This window comes from Ischnura elegans, chromosome 1 (genome assembly GCF_921293095.1).
Source record: "Ischnura elegans chromosome 1, ioIscEleg1.1, whole genome shotgun sequence".
NCBI classification, from domain to species: domain Eukaryota; kingdom Metazoa; phylum Arthropoda; class Insecta; order Odonata; family Coenagrionidae; genus Ischnura; species Ischnura elegans.
This window is the reverse complement of record NC_060246.1, coordinates 108,143,904-108,152,099: the sequence shown is the minus strand read 5'-3', so window position 1 is coordinate 108,152,099 and position 8,196 is coordinate 108,143,904. Positions and strand designations below refer to the sequence as shown.

Below are 8,196 nucleotides of genomic sequence, written 5' to 3'. Positions count from 1 at the left end.
GCACATTTTCTTCGTTGCCACTGAAATGTCCGCGCTGGAAGCGCGGGGGGTTAAACCGCTCTCTCTGGCCGCCGCGTCTTGCGTCACAATCCCCTATAGCGTCCCTCCGCAGAAGGAGACGTATCTGGGCGATCTCCTCTGCGGATAATAGAGGCGTCGGCGCGGCGGCGTTACGCACCCGATAATCACAAGAACGCGGCGGAGATTGGGGGCGTGAAGTCACTTGTGGGCGTGGTCGGGGTTGGGATAATGGGGGAGGGGTGAGTGGCGATGCCGCTGGTGGCCTGGCGTCTTCTCTCGCTGCGTCGCGACGCCTCTCCGCGTTCCGCCTCCGCCGAGATCGACGCTTGTTCCGGTTGCGCCGCCTACGCTCCTCCGACGAAACTCGGAAGTGCTCCCACGAAGCGCCGCGCCTCCTATCCTCGGGCAGCGGCTCGTCCGAGATGACGCTGTAGTCATCTCGGTGACGTGGGGGCGTGGAGGGGGAGTACGGGACAAGGGGCGGCGCACACGAAAGCTCGCGACCCATATCCCGATCCGGTGTTCGCGCCCGAACGACGTCCACACACGGATCAGGCACACACACTCGCGGAGGCACACACACCTCGACCGCTTCGGTGCCACGATCAACGTCGGTCTGTGTGCTGACAGACCGACACGCCCACCGATCGATCGTGACGTAACGCAAAGCGGCCGAACACAGTGATGATGGCGACACTTGGCCGTCCACATCGTCAAGCCGTGGCGAAAACCTGTCGTCCTCCGGCTGACCTGGCTCCACTTCCCGCGTTGGCGACATCGAGCCGTCCAACGAGACGCCTCGGCGCGCCTGCACAGCGTTCTCCGAGGCGTCACCAGCACTCTCACTCACGTCACTCACACGAGCACTGGGGATAGGCGTACGAGGCAACGCCAGGTTGTCCATCGTCGCCGGGGAGCACTGTGTAAAGGAGGGCGTGGGAGACACGTGAGTGGGGGGGGGAGGGGAGCACCGTGGGTCAGTGAACACAATCTCCGGGGAGGGAGTCGCGCGGACGCCTAAGGAACGTTCCGCGAGACCGGGGGCTATGGGAAGGGGGCGTGGCAACACGGGGGAGTCGTCACTTTCCGGGGATTGGACGACCTCGATAACGTATGAATCTATCATCGTGCACGCTGGTTCACTGATCACGTCACTAATTATGGGTCGCGAGCTCGGGGGGGAGTTGCGGGCGGAGGAGTAACACGGGGCAGTGGGAGTTAATGGGAGGGTGTGAGGATCCCACGACGACACTGTTTCAAACCCCGTCTCCAGCACTTGCCGCCAAGAATCAGGAATGTCCGTCGCGGGGGAGGGGGGATGGGGCGTGGGGAGAGGGAAGGATGGCGAAGAGTCAGAGGGATCATCGCGGTGGCGGTACGCTCGCGAGATGCTCCCGGCAGAATCCATGGCGGGGAGCAGCGACGGGGAGCTCTGGGAGTCGGGGGGGGCGTAGGGAACGTCACGAGGGCGCCTCTCCTTCGCCTTCTGGCGAGTCCGTTGGGCGACGGGCGGGGTTGGCTTCTCGGCCATGAGGGGAGGGAAAGGGGGAGCGACTGTTTCGGGTGGGCTTACCACTGATGGGGGCCAGTGAAACACGTCGCGGGGCAATCCAGGGCAGAGCACACACACTTGTAATCCAGTGGCAGGCACGTCGCGGCGATATCCCGGAGAAAACACACACAGCTTATCCAATTTGGCACAAACACGAAATCCAAGGGTTTCCCACGTGGCGTTGTTCCCACATCTATTACACTTTGATCTTAGCCATAAGGCCGAGAAGCGATAATTAATAAATTTTTCCGGGGTTCCGGGACGGTTTTTCGGGTATTTTGCGTGATGAGGTCGGATGCTGCGGCGGTGGTGTGCGGCGAGAGTTTTTGACGCGAGGAAAGGTCTCGGAATGGCGAATTTTAGGCGTGAGAATGGGGAAAAATTCGCACGAAAGTGTTGTGTGGAGACTCCGGGAGTTTTGGTGTCGTCGGCGGGTCCGGGAGAGTCGTAGGAGCGTCGCGGACGTAACGGACGCGGTCCGTTTTCCGGGCCTTCGGTGCCATCTGTCGTGTGGGATCGCAGCGTCCTTCGTGGAGCATCCTGCGTTCGCTTCCCGGGGGAATGCTTTGGTCCTGGGAAATTCCCAAAAAAATTGCCATTTCCGGGGAATTTCCGGGGACTCGAAAAAGTCACTCAAAATCGTCCAGAAAACGTCAAGAAACACGATGAGAGAGCATTATCCTACTCACTCGAGTCATGTATTTTCTTTCGAAATGCTAAAATTCCGGGGAATCAGACTTAAAACTGCTTAAAAAGTCCTCTCTGGGGAATCTGATTCAAAGCTGCTTAAAAAGTCCTCTCCGGGGACTGGAAAAAATTTCCAAAATCGTCATCAATGGCTAGAATACGGGAGGGAAGAATCGGCATCAGTCAATAATTTCGGATGTTTTTGCAAAAAATATCGGCATGAAATGCAACTCTCCGAAAGAAAGCAATTCACGGTTTCATTGGACACCTGTGTTTCGTCATCATTCGCGACCCTCATTTTTTTACACTTGAAGTAAACAGAGTGCGTGCCGACGCCGTCGTCGGCCTCCGGGTCGAACTATCTGCCAGCAGCACGGCCCCCGCGAAATTCGACTGCGCTTTCAGTGGAAGGCGTTCATTGTTAGCGACGACTCCTTGGTAACGCGGATGAATGCTGCGTGTATTTCACCAGAAGCGTGATGCGTCCGTCTTGTCTCGTCATATTCGCAAGAAAAACTTGGAATTCTCGAGGAAACCTACGCTTGGCGGTCATTTTCCATGTTCACTCGATCCGGTGAATATTTGGAAGTTATTTTATAAATCTTGCATTCACCTAATTTCCGTGTGAAAAGTGTGCGGAAACTGTTTCGACAGCTTTCCGGAAGGTTTTCTTAAAAGTGAAAAATTTCATCATCATTCCCACGACGTATGTCACTCTTGGCATGCGAGTCCCGTCTACACTCCTATGTTAGCCATAAGGCCGAGGAGCCGTGCCCATACTACACTCCTATCTTAGCCATAAGGCCGAGGAGCCGGAAAAATTGTGCCCGGCTCTGCACTAGGATCAGTGCACTGCATTAGATGAACTTTTCTGCAGTGTTAGTGAGGGCATATTATTCATCCTCTTCAAACGATGTCTCATGTTAAAAAATTTTGTTTTCTGTCAGTTTTTATTTTTTGTGCTGTTGCTTGTTATTTTACAGACATGGTTTAAATGTAAAATGGTGATAAAATAAATGAATGAAGTGGTGGCCAGTGTTATTTTCTTCTTTCCTTCGCCCATTCGTTTCTTGCCTCACGAATCTCCGGACTTTGTCGCATTTTCGCGATTCGGGAATTTTTTAAATGAAACAAGGAAGAGAAACATCTGTTCTCATCAGCTTTTCTGATTTTTGGAACCTTTTATGTTGGGCCGATCCCGGCGGTACTGCAATACCGGGCCAACCCGCGGCAGGGATGGAGTAAACTCCGGGGACCCCGCCCATGTTCAAAAATCAGATTAATATTCTGGTCCAGCAATGCTGGACGTATCAGATATTAAGCTGATAAGAACAGATAAAAATTCTTTATTGAATACTTTGCCATTTACAAAGTTCGAGCAGAACATTTTTAATTACATTTCCCCTTCCTTGGGGTTTGTGATACAAAAAGAGCGACCCACAAAGTGTGGGCCGCCCTTGTAATATTCATTGAATTTATTACAATGTATAACGTAACTCCTCATTCAGGGGTTACTTTTCCCTGCCGGCTTCGAAGTGAGGCCGGTCAGGTAATTGTTTTAATGTTTAGGTCCACTTCACTGTTCACACTTAGTTGTCATTCATTCAGGGGAAAATAAATGCTTTCCATTCACACATATTTATTTACAATTCATTCACACAGAAAACACATGCTAGGCGGCCACTTATACCCCGTGGCCGCCCGCTCATTCATACTTGCACCGTGGCCACTTATACACCGTGGCCACGGACGCGTTTTCCTCCGCCGCGACGCTCTTCTGTTTAATCTTCCCCGTCCGCCGGCGCGTGGAAGGCCCCGTAGTTCCACGCGCCACCGCTCCGCACAGGCAGCTGCCGTCCTCCAGCCGGTCGCCGAGCACGTAGTCACCATGTCCACGCGCAGCTCTCCTGCGCATGGCTGCTGCTGGAGTCGTCGGCAGGGCGGTTGGGACAGGGAGGGCGGGGGGGGAAAGAGGGGCGGAAGCACTGGAGGTGAGGCGACATTCCTCGAATGCCGCCGAAGGCCGCCGCATTCTTCTCTTCCCCCACTACCGCCACAGCGGCGGAGAGACACACACACTAACACATCACTCACACACATTTGCCCTGGCTTTCGGCCGTTCCCTCCCCACCGCCGCCAGCGCTGGGGAATGGGCAATGGAGGGGGACACCTGCCTAGCGTGGGAACGGCCTGCAGCGATGCCGCCGCCGGCGCGCCACCTGCCCCAGACTGCGGCCGGCGGGCGAACTAAATACTTCGGGGGACGACACCGCATGAAGAATTTGGCCGTTTATTTCCCTGGGCGCGCGCGCACGCGGCAATCTCTATTTACACTACGCCCAGGGCACATTCACACTTTCGCCACGGCAACGAAGGACCGTCTTGTCGATGCTAACATCGTTGCCGCGACGCATTCATTCACGAGACACACACATGGCCAATTCGCGTCACACACGGTGCCACCCCCGACACAGCACATTCACACGATGATTATGGGGACAAAAAACACTGAAGAATGACAACGGCTGTAAAACACTCTGTGCCCGCGAGATTTACACACACACACACACACACACACAGAAAAAAAACACTATTAACACATTCACACATTCGCTCAGTGCCTCACTTCCGAGCGAATAAACGCATTGCGGTCACTGTCCGTCGCACAAATTGCGCTCGGAGTGAGGCCGGCGAGAGGAAAGTCGATGCCGGACCGTACTTTCACCGAAGATATTTTCTCGCGGGCACATAAACACACATACACTTTATACAATATTTACATACGTGCCTCCTGGCGTCACTAGGCGACGTCCTCAGGAAACACGCTGGGACTGGGGGACCGGGGGAGGGGGGGCGGGGAGGGAGAGGGCGTGGCCGGAACATCCGGCGCCGCGTCCGCTGGCCGCTCCCGTCGCCCGATGATCGGCGCTCCGTCGTCGTCGTCCTCTCCGCCGCCGTCGACTGCCGCTCCGCGCTCCTGTGGTGCCGCCGCTCCCGCGATGTACTGCCGCGCCCCGGTCATGTGCTCGACGTAGATGTCCCGCGACCATTTGATAGCCGCGGTGATCATCTGACGCCGAACACTGCGCATGCGGCCCTTCGGCACTCCCAAGCGAGTCAGGAGTGCGTCATTTCCGGGTGCCCACGAGCCCAGAGCTCCCACCACTAACGCCTCTAGGCTGTGCGGCACCCGATACTCCGACCGCACGCGCATCCGCTCGACCAGGGCGTCGTACTTCTCAAGCTTCTTCTCCCGAGCGGCGGCGAGCGCGGCACTCCGGTTGTCGAACGGCACCACGACGTCCACGACGATCACCTCCCTGTCCGGTCCCTCGTCCCACGCCACCACATCCGGCCGCAGAAGACTCTCGTCGCCTGGCACCCTCCGGTCCAACCGCACCCGCCAAGATGATGGAAGTGCCGCCCGCAGAATTTCCACGATGGCGTCGTGGCGTCGACGCCATCCGTCAGAGTGCGCGAGGCAGTGGCAGATGACGTGAGGGAGTGTCTCATCTGCCTGCCCGCACACTCTGCACCTCGTGTCTCCCCTCGCTGCTCCTCTGCGGGCGGCGTTCAACGGCAGCACGTTCAGGCGGGCGCGGTGTATGAAGCGCCAGTCGCAAAACCGGATCATTCGGCCCGCCCCGACGAAGTGGTTGCTGTCGGGGCACAGGGAAGTCGCCTCCATGACTTTCCCTTGATCCGGCTTCGCGACTAGCCTCCTCCGGAAGGCCTCTCCCACGGCTCGGATGAGGTAGCTGAAGAGGCGCCTCCTCGCTGGCGCCGGCACGACGACTTCTCTGCCGTGCGGCGAAGCGAAAGCAAGAGACACGGCGAGCTCGCGTCTCGCATCGCTCCACCGCCAGGTCACGGGGACGATGTTCGTCAGCTCCTTGGTGGCGCGGCGGGTGCGGCTCCACACTGATGCCGCCGCGTTAGTCCCCGCGCCGATGGTGTCGTCGTCGGCGCCGTTGAGGTAGGAGCAGAGGGCGCCTCTTCCCATCGCCCCTCGATTTCCGGTCCTTCCGACGCGCCTCTCCACCACGTCGCGCAGAGTATGCCACGCCACGTTCGAAACGCTCGAGTCGGGACACGTGAGCATGCGGAATGCGTGCACCACCGCAAACACGTCCTTCCGCACCGCGAGCGGCACGTGTCCCCCTCCCCCGCGCCCTCTAGGCATGGCGACGATCTCCCTCGATGCGCGAGTCGGCAGATACATCCACTTTTTCACCGAACGATGCACATCTGCGTCGACTCGCGCGATCGCCGCCTTTGGCACGGGCGTGATGCGGAGCGTGTAGTCCAGGCGTGGCGTGAGGAACGTGTGGACTGCGTCGATCTTCTGCCACGGCGCTAACTCACTTTCGTCCAGGCGCCGCAGGTCCTCGTGGATTTTGTTGAGGACGCCATGCGGCACCGCGTCGACGCCGTGGCCCACGGGTGAGCCGAGGTACTTATAAGCCTCACCGCGTGCGAGTGCACGCATGTCCTCCCCCTGCACTCGGAAGATCGTGGGCTTCACTCCTCGTTCCTCTCTCTGCGTGGTGGACCGGAAATCCATGTGGAGCGACCCGCACTTCCTTGCGTTGAAGCGCAGGCCGCACCACGACGCCGCTGCTCCCGCGACGTGCAGCAGGCCTCTCAGCATCCCCGCATCCTTGGCGACGAGGACCAAGTCATCCGCGTAGGCCAGCACGCAGACCGACGTTGATCCCATCTTGAACGCGGAGATGGCGCGCCGAGCGAGGACAGCGCGAATCACGGGCTCCAGAGCGAGATTAAAAAGGAGCGGCGACAGCGGATCGCCCTGCCGCACTCCGCACTTCACCGGAATCTCGCCCGTGGAGCCGCTCGCCGTGATGATGTTAGTTGCGCTGCCCTCGTAAATCTCGGCGATGGCCCCCACCATCCTTTCAGGCATGCCCATCGCGCGCAGCATTCGCGCGATATGAGCATGCGGCACCGACCCAAAGGCATCCGTAAGGTCCAGCCACGCCACCGCAATCTCCCTCCGTGCGCTCCTGGTGTAGTCGAGCGCGGCTTGGAGCACAAAGTTGTGCTCCATGCATCCCTCCGTGGCGGGCAGGAACCCCTTTTGGGCCGGGAAGGACATGCGTCGACCACGGACCGCCCAAGCAGCGATGCGGTCCGCGAGCACGCCCGTGTAGACCTTCAGGATGGTGGGGCTGAGAGCGATCGGCCTCCAATTGCCGATCTCATCTTCGTCGCCGCCCTTGTGTAGAAGAATGGTGTTGCTCTCCTTCCACTCCTTCGGCACCCGGCCTGCCCGGAAGCAGAAATCGTAGATTGCCGCCAGCACGCGGCAATCCGGATCTATCCGCTTCCAGGCTGAGTAAGGCACGCCGTCAGGGCCGGGTGCAGTGTTGAGGGTGCGACGAAGGCGCCTGCTGACTTCTCCCGCGGTGATCGGTCTCATCAGCATGTCCGCTTCCTCTTCTTCTCCACCGCTGCGCTCGAACGGCGGCACGACAGAGGGCGCGGCGAGCGACTCGTCGTACCGCGGCCGCTCCCGCGAGAAAAAGGCCTTCACCTGCGGCAGAGGGATACGGCAACGGTCCATGTCATTGCCGCCGCAGACTCGCTGGAATGCCTTCCCTTTCTTCTCGCGGTAGAGCGCCTGCAACTCCGCAGCGGTGAGTGGCGGGTCCTGCCTCCGATGCCGATGAGACGCTGCACCCCGGGAGAGTGGAGAGGTTATCCCGCTTGCCGCCCGCGCCGCGTCGCGCATCGAGCGGACGACGCGAAAGATGCCGTCCGTGCTCTCTCCAGCGAGGCCGATTTGAATCAGCCACGCCTCCTGCTGGAGAGTGGCAGGTGTTTGCACGGACGGCGCATCGGACTGCGCCGCGACGGCGTTTAGGAGATCGTCCGGAAGTCGCGACGCAGTTTCTCTCGCGTCTGGGCGGACGCGG

General features: G+C 58.9%; 1 non-coding gene across 1 annotated transcript; it reads right to left on the bottom strand.

Moving 5' to 3' along the window:
- Positions 1-3,442: 3,442 nt before the first annotated feature.
- LOC124173742 lies at positions 3,443-3,637 on the bottom strand. The gene has a single exon (XR_006868727.1). It is a non-coding gene; the product is annotated as a U2 spliceosomal RNA (small nuclear RNA).
- Positions 3,638-8,196: the final 4,559 nt, after the last annotated feature.